General features: G+C 41.9%; 1 protein-coding gene across 2 annotated transcripts in view; it reads right to left on the reverse strand.

Annotated features, from left to right (window-relative positions):
• The window catches only part of gli2a (GLI family zinc finger 2a), a 117,811-nt gene extending 105,313 nt beyond the window's left edge, over window positions 1-12,498 (reverse strand). For both annotated transcript variants that reach the window (XM_079666179.1, XM_079666178.1), the window contains exon 1: window positions 12,071-12,498. The gene's annotated coding sequence lies outside the window, so the exon portion shown is untranslated. The remainder of the gene's footprint in view (window positions 1-12,070) is intronic.
• Between the last annotated feature and the right edge of the window lie 1,140 nt (window positions 12,499-13,638).

Raw genomic sequence — 13,638 nt, forward strand, 5'->3', positions numbered from 1 at the left:
CTGCTATGTGTAAATAGGAAAATGACAAGTTTGCCACATAACCTTTACAAGGTTGTCATATGTCAATGAGTTACTAACTTGATTCGGTTGTTGCAGGGTTAGGGACTGCTGCAGTTATCCTCTGGAGTCAATAATGCTTCAAATTTGTGATATGGCTCAAATAATGGCTGGGATAGTTGTCTTGTCTTGTCTAGTCTGGATAGGATGATTTTAATTGAGGGCTATGACTATAGCCACCAACCCAGTGTTTTATTTTATCCTTATTTGTATCTATACTTTATTTGTATGGATTGTAATCGTACCTTTACCTCTTGTGTTTCATTCTGATTGCTGTTGCTGTTTTGACACATGACATTATTTCACTACAAAGAATAATAAAGGTTTATTATATCTTGTTCCTTGAGTAATAAGTCTTCCTTTAAGATGGAAAACTTATTTAAGCTGTAATATAAAACCATGTAGTCTAAACCCCACTACAGCCTTTATCCCTCTCCAGTTGCAACCCAAATGGGAAAAAGGCTAAAAACATTGATACGCTCGGAGGAATGCGGTAACTGTCAGAGTGAATTTACAGGTGGACAGGTGTAGGAGCGGCGGGAGAATCCACACACACTTCCTGTTCCCTGTTGTACCTTCACTATATCCAGCTCCAGAGAGCTCCTTGCATAATTCATACAAATACAGCTGCTTTTCCCCTCACAAGGCCAGCTCTAACCTCCATGACCGGATGTACTCTCGTACTCTGGGGCAGATTCATGATAAACCTTTCATTTAAACTTAAATGTTCTCGAGCTTACCAAATAATTCCTTCCTTAGACGCCACAGCTCTTTTTCTCACAGCTGCTTCAGTAACAATATTGTCTTCCTATTCCAAAGTTATTTGTGGCACCAAAGTTCTTCCATACTGTTTAATCGAGACGCTTTTTTAAACTTCACCACTTTCATCTCAATTACTTTGGTGTTCCATATTCTTTGCTAAACGATATTTTTTCTGAATGGAAGGACAGACAAATAATGAAAAATTATCCACTATCCAAGCTATTTCAGCTGCAAATGTTGCACTGACAGGAGTGCCCATTGACTTCAATGTTAACTGGCACCAGATCTTACAATAGGGTGTAAAAAAGGTTCATTTTCACACCATACACTCATATTTAATAGCGGCATGTTCAGCAAGCCCCCTCTCTCATACAAATATAGATATTTAGGAGACCAAAACAAAATGATTGGAGGTTCAAAGACCTTCAGAGAATCGTGGTCAACACAATGAAAGTTAGAAACACAAGCGATATGCTCTTCCATGAGCCCAGAAAGATTTCCTTTAGATGCAAATTGTCTTTCTTAATGAGTTTTGCTTTGTACCTTCAAACTTTCAAATACATTTACAATCAAAAAAATCAGCCTAAACACAAACATTAGTTTGATTCCATCAGAAAAAGTAGTTCCTATCAGACTGAGAATGTTTTTGTTGACAGACGATACTCTGAGACGGCAGGTTTCAGAGACCTGTGGGAGAGGACAAGTTTAGACTGGGACAGGACACATTCTCTGTGAGTGAATCACTCTGTGGAGGAACGTCTCCTCGTGAGGGTTTAAAGCTAAGGTCTGAAAGGTCATGAAGTAGACTGTGAGAGGTCTGACTGAAACACATTAGCCATTAGTCTGATTCAGAGGTTGAAACAACATCACTACAGGCTGTCACACATGTATAGATCCAGCTCAGTGAAGCATGAAGAGGTGTATTGCCACAATAAGCTTTCTCAAACCCGGGTGCAGGTTTTCGGTAAGCAGGTTGTGTAAGTGCTTCACATGGCTCAATAACTAAGGGAAATGTAATCTGTGATTCAGATGTTATCATATTGACCTAGAGCAAGATGTCTATTTTGTTTGTAATCATGTAAATTCAAGCTTTTTAAATCATATTGCCTCCGTATCATTCCACTTTTCCCTGTTTTTGCAAGCCTTTATCCGTTCCAAACTTTTACAATGGACATGGGGACTGGAATCCCTTACCCAAACCCAATCATCCAGTGCACTGCGGAAGATAGAGAATAATAAGCAACTAACAACTGATGTAATACAAAAGGCATCTAAAACAGCAGAGGAAAGCCCTGTGGATGAGTTCTTACCCCACCCCTGAACCTGACCTTTCCTGCTAGTAAATGCAATATCCTGTGGTTGATCTCTGCGTCTCCCTCACCGACATTAAACAGATGTGGAGCTCATGGTCTCTGCAGTCCCGGCCAAAGCGGGAGGAATACATGGATTTTTGTCTTGGAAGAATACAAAATACTACAGTGAAAGAACAGATCTGATGCAAGAGAATGGAATACATTTTTTTTTAATTATGTTCAACAGGCAATATGGTGACAGGAGGAAGTGCTCGACCTGTTTGTTGATAGATCCTGTGACAGAAAACGTAATACATGAATCTAAGTAAACAACGGAACAGAAAAGGAAGTCCTGGCTCAGATATACCCGGGCTACACCAGAACCACAGTAATATTGGCTTTTGACCCCAGTGGCTGAATCGTCCCCAGCAGCGATAGCCAATGCATTTTGAGATTTCCCGTTTTTATGCACATTTAAAGGTGGTGGAGACAGTTCCCTAAAGAAAAACAAGATTTAAACCTCAACATTGCAGTATATTCTGCTCACAAGCAGTGTGAACCCGGAAAATGTTGAGTACCCCAAAGATCTATGTTATAATACAGGTCTCCAGCACATAGAAACTGCAGGATGCTATATGTTGGGCAATTTGTACCATGGGCATAAGTTGTTGTCAATGGGTTCTTGAGGATGTTGAATGAATTTCTGATATTTTCAGGATCAAAAATAGCAGTTTTAACCCAGTGGGCTGGATTGTTATACATTTTGGGTCAATTTCAGAGTTTTAGGGGACTAAAAATTGCAATTTTTCGATCCAGAAATGTCAGAAATTGATTCTAATACTAATTAACACCCCAAATCCACTCCAACATTGTCCAAATCAGCCAGGCATTTTTAAACTATTGTCTGCGTGCATATGCTAATTAATGCAACTTATGCTAATTGGGCAAATTCCCCAACATATGCAAGTTAGCCTAAGGACGTTTCTATGTGCTGGGGATCTGTACTGTACATCTCTAACATAAAACCTTGGTGTACTCAACATTTGCGGATTGACAATAGGACTCTATGAGCTGGCAAAGTTCATCCTCTGGGCACTATGCATGTCTGGACATAATGACATAGCACTCCGTCCAATAGCTGTTGGGATATTATAGTCTGTTTTCCCCTGAAGTCTAGTTGCTAACTTGGCATGAACACTTGCTGCTTATAACAGCAGTCATTAATGGTACATTAAAAACAAACAATACATGTCAGCTTAGGCTCTGGAAAATGTTATACTTTAAAATATTTAGCAATTAAAGAAATGACAGCTTCATTGATAATAAAAACGCAGTTCAAAAACTGTGATGATTTTATTGCCGGCGGTTCACAGATGAATGAACACTAAGCTGCCCCTGTAACCATGTAATGGAGGTGTGTGTGTGTGTGTGTGTGTGTGTGTGTGTGTGTGTGTGTGTGTGTGTGTGTGTGTGTGTGTGTGTGTGTGTGTGAATGTGTGTGTGTGTGTGTGTGTGTGTGTGTGTGTGTGTGTGTGTGTGTGTGTGTGTGTGTATGTGTGTGTGTGTGTGTGTGTGTGTGTGTGTAACAGTCACAGCTGTCACTGGAGCCACATTGCACGCTGCTGGCTCCAGCCAGCTTCCTCTCTGAAGCATTTGGACTCGGTCGTTCATCCTAAATGTGTTGTTAGCACTCACTCTCCACCGCTTCAGCTGTCAATAAGCTCACAACTACTTAAGCAGAACTGTGTGTGTGTGTGTGTGTGTGTGTGTGTGTGTGTGTGTGTGTGTGTGTGTGTGTGTGTGTGTGTGTGTGTGTGTGTGTGTGTGTGTGTGTGTGTGTGTGTGTGTGTGTGTGTGTGTGTGTGTGTGTGTGTGTGTGTGTGTGTGTGTGTGTGTCGGTGTCGGTGTGTCGGTGTGTCGGTGTCGGTGTGTCGGTGTGTATGCAGAACCACAGCGGATATGCCTACAAGCCAGTGAGTAAAGATTGGGCCAAATCAAAGTTGGCATTTGCTGCACTCCGGTTTCACTGTGGTGCGACTTCCACTTTGTTGCGGTGAATTCAGCGCTCCAGGAGGAGTGCATGTGAGAGTTCACAGTCTGAGCGTCTGAGTACTGCTGGCCCCCACCAGCCAGCTGCTGCTACGTCCAAGTCACATCTCAGACCCTCTGTGACGGGAGGGGGACTCCCCTTGAAGTTGGGGGGCTTTGCTGTGTGTATGTTTGTGTCAGTACCAGCTGTCAGAGGGTGTCACCAGGTGAGATCGTGTGGTCATTGTAACTAATTACGTCCACGCTAAGCTGGCCAAACTTGAAAATGTGTGTTTTTATCACCTTTTTAGAATTTGTTCACATAACTATGCTGCAGTTTCTTTTGTTCCTGTCAAATTAGTAACTCAATTCTGGTTTGGCTGTACTGAGACCCTTTAAAGGTGATCATGGAAACCAAGGGGATACAGAAAGGAGGCAGCTGAGATTACACACAGTAAATGGCTGTGTTTAGATGTTCCAGTGAGATGCAGATCTCTTCAAAAAAGTCACACATTAAGGTGGAACTATTCTGCAATTAAACTATTGCACTTCCATAAAGTTAGTAAACTTTATGGAAGTGCAGGACGCAGAGACGGTTCACAAAAAGCAAAACAGAATGGTCAAAATTAAAGTAGCAGGGAGACTGAAGTTGTGTCCATATGGAAAAAAATCCAATCCCCATCATGCAGCCAACAATATTTTTTCATGACACCCTATAGTCAATATGAAACATATTTGAAACTCCTTAACCACAGTTTGTCTCCAAGTACAAAGTGATAAACTGACATTCATGTGTGAAAACAATGTAGGGCCTCTTTAAATGTGAGTTCTAAATGATCTGGTTTAGTGAAGCAGTCTAAGGTAAATCAGACACATTAACACATGGATCAAGGTGAATAATCAAGAAACACATAACACACCCTTGTAAACACAAGTGTTGCTTTTGTCAGTGTTCCTACTGTGCATAAAAAGAAAACCTATAAGGAAAAAACTGAAATGATGACTTTAATTAAAACTATTATGTCAACAGATTTCACAAACTGTAATAGGTTAGTTGAACACATTAATATCAGGTTTAAATAGGTTGAATTTCATATAATTGCTTTCAACTAACCTAATACAGTTATGTGAAATCTGTTGACATTAGGGCTGCACGATATTGGAAAAAACTGACATTGCGATATTTTCTTCCCCTGCGATATATATTGTGATATGAAAAAATACAGGAATGAAAGAAAAGGACGTTTTTTTTGTCCGCAAACCATCCTTTCGTGAACTTTAATGCTATACAATTGGTATTTTTTTAACTATATTCAACCGGATGAAGGATTTTAGTCACGGACGTCTGGATCTTAAGTTATCAGAGCAACAAGCTGAGCTAGCTCGGTTAGCAGCGCCGAAATTGCCCTGGAGAAACACATGAAACTACTTTATTCAGTGTTTTTACCTTTAATCACCGGGTCTGTGTGCTTTGGAGATTTGATTGCTGTCACTCACTCAAGTAACCCTGACATGAGAGTTTTCTTTTTGTAGCAAGCAGCAACATTTTTGTAACATGACGTGTTTGAGTTAATTTGCCTACTTGATATCGCACGTCCTGCGATGTGAATATCGCGCATGCGCATATCGCGATTTTCGTCACGACACGATATATCGTGCAGCCCTAGTTGACATAATACACTTAGTTAAAGTCAATGTTTCAGTGTATGCGTGCAGACATCAGAATGACATGTATGTAGATTTTCCACTGTCTTCACCAACTTTCTCCCAGGAATGCTTTGCTGTGCTGTGACCACCTGTTGACACCACTGAGTTCAGCCGACATTACCGAGCCTCGCATGAGAAAGAACCCTCCGCCAGCTGAGCCCCGCACGTAACCAGCGCGGTTTTCATCCCACTTTCTCTCTAATGAGCTGATTACAAAACATGAGCTAACCTCCTTTTGGCCCCGAGCCAGAGCGAGGAGACATGTTGAGAGGGAGGAGGGGAACAGTTGCGTAGCTTCTCGCTAAAGACAACCACATGTCTCTGTATCCAAACTCTCCGTCTCTCGTCTCCGGCTTCTATCTGAGAGGAGACTGTGGCCTGGCACTGAGTCAGCACAATTTGGAATCTAATATCTCCCATCATATGGAAACGTATGAAAAAAGGAGTCCAACCGCCCTGCCCTTGAGGCTGCGTGCACTTTGTAGCTATGGGAGGGCCTAGTGTAAATCATAACTTACAAAGTCCTTACCCTCTCCCCTACCAACACAAACATACCCCACCTCCTCCCCTCGTTCCTCCGTTGGCTGCATTATGTTGTCAGAGGCCTCTGCATGGACCCCATCGCTGCCTCTGCATCAGATTAAAGCCCGCGGCAAACATGGCAGACAATACCCCATTGTATGCGAATCTATCTCCAAAGCTCATAGTCACAGAGAAAAATGTGTTTCATGTGTGACGAGGAAGTGTTAATGATACAGTGAGGGGATATTGTGATCCTGCTCCTTATGGCCTTACTCTGATGAGCTAACATCTCAGGGATTTCACCAGAGAAGCCATGGAAAGCATGCATCTCTCGTATTCCAACATACTATCCTTCTCAGTTGCCAATTGAATAAAACAAAGACCCATCAGGATTTGATAGAGACCAAAATGTCTTAAACTTGGCTTATATGTCAACTAACACTTGGGAACAGACAGGACTGTACTGCTATATATCACAGTCCTTGATGACCATATCCTGGAACTTCAGTATTACAGTCAGTTTGTTACAAGAACAACTCCAGCTCGTTCTAGCTTCATTATTCATTCATTAAGACTGAATGAAAAAACACAAATAGTGTCAACATGGAAGCCAATTCAAATCAATACAAACAAAGAAGGCTTCATCAAAATCAGAATAATGTGTATCATAATCTGAATATTAAGCACGTAGCTGCTGAGCTGCCCTACAATGTCAAATATGGTGTACATGGCTTATTGTCTTGATATTGATAATAGTGTGTTCACCTACTCAAAAGTCATACAAAAATAAAATTGAAAATGAAAGAATTGTCTAGCATTCCACTTCTGCCCCTCTTCTTGGAGAAGTGTTATGGACCTCTTGAAGACTGAATTAATGTGGATTAATTGATTGTCCTAAAATAAACACCAATTATTTTAACAATGAATTATTTCTAAGAATTATGATTGTTCATGTAATGTTGTCGGGAAAATGCTGTTTATGGGTTTCTGCCGTCCCCTTACTTCTCAGGCTCTGAGATGCCAAGGTGGATAAACACTTTCACAGTGTTGGGATAAAAAAAAAAACTGACACTTTCCATTTTGCGAGGAGTTTATCTTGTGTTGAGATAATGAAATTAGCTTAACCATCCCCCCCTCCTACAATGAAGTGACCTCCTGTGACCTGGGCAGGGTTTATCCAGAAGACCCCAGAGCCACCAACTCCATTGTTCCTTTGTGAGCCCACAGACAATGATGAGGTTACTGCTGAAATGCTTTGGGGAAACTGGGTTTCCGATGACTCGGTATGCGAGTGAAGGAGTGTGTGAAGAGTTGGGCCAGAATGTGATGGGAAGATCTTGGTGCTGACACACCATGCATCACACTTGTATACAAGACGGGATCTGTTTAAGCTGTACTCCATTTGGAGGTATTGGAGCTGGCTGAGGTCTTGTGCTTCGTGGATTAAAGAAGCACCGGCATACACTAAAAACTGAAACATTGAATTTACTTAAATGTATTATTCTAACAGATTTCATATAATATAGTATTATAGTAGTTTCGTATATATAGTATTAGGTTTGTTGAAAGCAATAATATAATTGCCATTAACTAACCCACGTTTTAGTCTTTCAGTGGCTTCTGTGTTGCATGATTTGGAAAAACAGTATTCCAGAGACTACCTATATCTGTTATAATTGTGCGTTCCAGACGAAGGGGAGCGGTGATTGATGAGGCCAATCGGCCTGTAATGAGCTTGTCAGTTATTTTACCGTACAGCCCTTAAAATGGCTTGTTAAATGCACATCAGGCTCTGCGCCGCTGCTCAACGACGTGTGTTTTCAGAGGCCTTCTGGTGCAACCCGGAGTACGATCCGGCCTGACCTCCGTTTCTGTTCTGGGACTGGAGTGCCCACTCATGCCTGCTCTAGTGTAAAGAGGGGGAAGCAGGAGGGCGTGAATGTGCAGCCCCAACCCAGATATGATGTGAGCCTATTTAACCTCACACACTTGAGGGAGAGTGAGCAGGATGCCTCGAGGGGGGGGATACAACAGGCGCTAAAACAAGCATGTTTGTCCTGGCCGTCCCCATGCCAAAGCAAAGAGACAGGCTCAGTGAAGGGCTCTACACATGAATGTTAGCGGCCATCTCTCCCTCTTTTCCCTCCATCTCAAGTGCAGCTGACCGAACGATCACTGCCTTTTACAGCCCCCTTAAAGGCCAATAATGTCTCATCAATTCATCCCAGCACATGAGTCACTTTAATCCACAGAACAGCCCTCTGTGTTGAGAAGCCCCTCGGATCACTAGAATTATATTCATTACCAGTCATTATTATTTGTTAAAGTAAATTATTAAACATTTGCTGCTTGCAGATTCTCAGTTGTGAATACTGATGCTACTGTGAATTCTTTTACTGTGCTTAAAGAATTATAAAATGCAAGGTCCTCTATTTTATTCATCTTTCTCTGTTCCCTCCAAATCAAAGAGCAAAGGTCAAACCTTTTTTAGCTGCATATGTTCAGGTGGACAATAGAAGACTTTATAAAGGAGCAGAGATAATCTTGTCTATATCCTCAGCAGACCAGAATACACTGCAACTGTTTTAGTTTGTCTCAGATTGAAACGCCTAGGGTTGCAAAATTCCGGGAATTTTCAAAGATGTAAACTTTCCATGGGAATTAACTGGAATTTATGGGAATATTCAAAATTGAATGTTGGCTCTTCATTAGGGAACTTAAATATAGTAGGGGAAAGTACACTTATCCATGCCATATCACACGGCATACTGCATGGCTATTGAGACCACACAAAGGTTCGCAACAGGTTCACAAATGTGAGAGTGGAAAAACTGGTTGGCAGTCGGGCAAACCTAAGGCTCTTTGAGCCTGACACAGAGCCATCCTCAACAAGGCTGGACAGTGACACTGCAGAGGAAGACTCAGAGTTGGATGTTGATGAGGCCCAGGAAGAGCCCGTTGACCGAAAGGGTTTAGCCAAAATGCAGAGGATTGCTTGAAGGAAGATTTTCATTTTTAATAGGACTTTTTGGAGGGAGAGGGGCTCTTTTCATTTAATATTTTGAATGGGACTTTTTGGATGGGGTGTGCATTTTTGTTCATTTTTTAATGAGTGGGGTTGGGGGGGATCAGTAATATTTAACTCAACATTCCTGTTTTCGTTCTTCAATGAAACAAATAATTGTTCAATAAAATAATTAAAACTTGTTCTGTTCTACTTTAAAAAATGGGGCTTTCCCGAACCTGTGTCGAGAGCTGGAGTTAAATGAAATCTCAGATTTGCCTTCTTAATCGTTTGTTTGGGTCCCTCACTTCCGTTTCGATTCTCATGCACTGATTCGCTAAGCTGAACAGCCAATCAGAGTGATTTCTTTGGCCGACGGCCTCCCTATTCGGTGGCGGAAGGTGTCGGCACGGCCGAAAATACATGACGGTGCAGTACACACCAAAACACACCAATCTGAGTAGGGCGACACGACGCTCATCAACGGCCCGACATCTATCGACGCCGAAAATCGGCTTGGTGTGTAAGGAACTTAAAGGAGCAGCTACCCTTCATCCACAGCCAGTGAACTCCAGCATAAACATTTTTCATCCAAACCGATGAGGCCTCAGAAGCACCCCCACCACACCCCCACAGTGTACATCACAGTTAGTTAGATCAGTGAGAAGAGGGCCGCTGTGGGATGGGTCCAGGGTATTTTTTTTGTCTTTTTTTTTATCAACTTTTGAGTTTACTCAGCAGTAGTGGGTTGTTGAGGTGGAGGAGGGTGGGGGGGGGGGGGTCATCTGCCCTTCCCCTCCTAAGAGTCACTCAGACTTCACCCTCTTCACCCTCTCCTCCAACCCTCTTCTCTGTGCCTGTACGCTAGACTTCATCGGTATTTGCTTTAAAAAAAAAAAAGCCGTATTCCCCACCCACCCTCCTCCTCCTTGGCATATGCCCCTCACACACACACACACACACACACACACACACACACACACACACACACACACACACACACACACACACACACACACACACACACACACACACACACACACACACACACACACACACACACACACACACACACTGACACACACACTGACACACACACTGACACACACACACACACACAAAACCTAGTCAGTGCTTTTCCAGTATTTGGTTCATTACATTTTCTGTGAACTTCCAGAAAAGAGAAAAAGGAAGCAGATAAAGTGGGGCCTGTGCAGAGGCGATGTGTGAAAACGAGGGGCTACAGCCTCACACACACACACACACACACACACACACACACACACACACACACACACACACACACACACACACACACACACACACACACACACACACACACACACACACACACACACACACACACACACACACACACACACACACACACACACACACACACACACACACACACACACAGGGCCGGGCTGTGGAGATGAAAGTGACATGGCCACTATGGGTCTCCCGCGAACGGAGGCTGAATAAGCTGAATAGGCTCATCCATTCTTTACTCCTTTCACTCTCCGTAGGCCCTAACTGTTGGAACTTTTCATTCCTCACAATGGCCAAATGCACTAAAACTTTCTAGTTTTTTTCTCATGCAAATCCCCTTTAGCCCTGACTGGGGTTGTCATCATGTGAAGCGGAAAACCCACATGCACGTACTCTTATTCAAAAAGGAAAAACAAGGTTAACAATATTGTAGAAACCTTTACACTATTTCATTTTACTTGAATTATTCTTCAAGGCTTTTTCTTCTCATTTATATTAGGCCTGTTTCTCATCAATATGCAAGAAAACGTCATCCGAGGAAGGAGCTTGTTTGATTTTCAAATGTTAAAGAAAAAAGCTTTGAGAAAACTGCTTCTTTTAAATTTGTATGTAGGCCAAAACCACTAAATAAAAAAGTGGGGCTCGTATGTCCACACATGAGTTTGGAGATCATTAGCAGCGCCTGTTAGATAGGAGTAAAAGCCAACAGCAAATATAGCTGCTTAAGGGCCCCACAAAGGCGTCAAGTGTTTGTTGACTGCTCAGGCCGGAGAGCAAACAGTAAACTCTGAATCTTTCAACAATAAGTCCACATCTCCAGCCTCCTGTCACAGTGTGTCCATGCATCCTCACTCTGCCTCATGTTTGTTACTTTGCTTTGTGGCATTAAGAGATTAAAAGAAGTAAAGTGCTCCACTGAGTGTGTGTGGATGCATCAGTGCAGTGTGTGACTTTGTAATTGTTTTTATTATTTTTCATTCAAGCCTAAGAAAACTTGAATGGAGAGAAGAAAGCAAAGTGGCTCTTTGAGGTTTTAAATGTAAAAAGTGACATTTGAAGGCCATTTAGATTTTTTTTTTTTATTGTTAAAATAATAAAAGCAGCATCCCTGTTTGGAGAGCTCAAACATCACAATGGTGTTGAACTTTTAAAAGCTGTTAGAGGGATTCGCGCCGTGCTTTCTGATCACATCTCTTCCCATATGGATCAAGTTGCATGAGGAAAATTTTTCGGATTCCTGTGTCAGATAAGTTCAAAGTGCAAATAAGATGTGAAGCTGCCCTGAGCCTCATCTGCCGCTGACACGCAAGGCAACAGAAAGAGCAGAAAAACACTTAAAGTCCACTGAAGTGTGGACATAAGAGCGAACAGAGGGAAACACAGAAGGACACATCCAGACTGTCGGCATCAGAACAAAGTCCCTTACCTCCGCTGCTGCTCTCACTGCGAAGCCGAGGCTCTTCCACACGCTCTTTTTGTCCGAGGAAAACTTTGCCTGAGTCTGCTTCCCGTAAACTAGGACCGAGCTGGCAAAACGCGCAAACAAGCCTCTCCGGACTTGACGGAAAACTCCATGTACCGAGTTCAGAGAAAGTTTGGAGACGCTCAAAGTTCGCACGGCATTCTCTGTCCCGGGGACGTTCAGTGCGGAGCGGGGTGGAACTTTTTCTTACAATCCATCTTCTCCCAGAGGTGCGTTCCGTTTGTTAGCTTTGCGCGTTTTTCACTAAACTACCATTGTGCGTAAAAGCTTTGTTTTTGTCCCGAGTGCGCGTCAAAGTTTGTAAGTAAACGCGGTTTGGCTGCTCTCGGCAGTTGTTGCAGAGACATGCGGTGGTGCTAAGATCTCCAGGCTGCTGATCTGTTTTCAATCCGACCCCCCTTCTCCCCCCTCTTCCCCGTCTCCCCCCTCTCCCCTTGCTCCCTGGTGAGTTGGGCCATTTGCTTCACCAGATGGGCCGGGCTAACTCTATCCAGAGTTGCAGTCGGGGGGAAAAGTTAGATAAAGTTTCATTTACTCTTCGATTTATCACGGGCTTTACTGCTGAGAATGTGCGGTGGAGCCAGCGTTGGTTTACCAGTCAAACATCTGCAACAGAAATCAATGCGTGTCAGTGGTGGAAAGTAACGAAGTAGCCTACATTCACTCAAGTACTATACAGTACTTTATAGTTTTTTTATTGTATTTTTTATTGATTTAACTCGTTTTATTTGTATCTATTTTATTTGCATTTAACATTCTATCTGGTCTCTTTATTATTTTTCTTGTTATTGTATTTATCATTTAACAGTCATCTATGTTTTTTCTGTGGAGCCCACTTCACAAACGTATTTTGGGATATTTGGCTGTACTTTTATTTGATTTGAAGTACACATTTGAAGTACTTACCCAAGTATTTTCCTCTTATGCTTTTATACTTCCACTCCACTACATTTTGGAGGCACATTTAGTACTTTTTACTCCACTACATTTATTTTTCTGATTTATTTACTTGTTACTTTATCATTTCAGATTGTTCAAATATGACTATTGTTGTAGATTAAACCATCCACAATTATATTCAAGCAAATAAAACCATGAGTGGGTAAACAGAAAATTCATATTAATTAAGATGATTTTTTTTCAAAAAGATTGAATAGTTCACGCTTCTTAAAAGTGAAGATGTTCTGCTTTTGCTTTAAAAAAAGCAATTTATTATTGCCATGAGCACTTTTACTCCTAATCCTTAAACTACATGTTCCTAATTGTACTTAAGTTCCTTTACTTAAGTACCATTCTCAATGCAGTACATTTACTTGAAATTGAGTATTTTAACAGTATGGAACACTGAAACGTTGACTTTAATTAATGTAAACACATTCAATTGTTTCAGTGTATTAGTACTTGTACTCAAGTTAAGCATCTGAATACTTTACGCCTGTGTTGACAGTGCTTCAAGATTCTTGCAGTTGCAGCAGAGATCTTGAAGCTGTAATTTCATTGTTTTCCTGAAG

This window comes from Notothenia rossii (genome assembly GCF_949606895.1).
Source record: "Notothenia rossii genome assembly, chromosome: 2".
In the NCBI taxonomy this organism is placed as follows: Eukaryota; Metazoa; Chordata; class Actinopteri; order Perciformes; family Nototheniidae; genus Notothenia; species Notothenia rossii.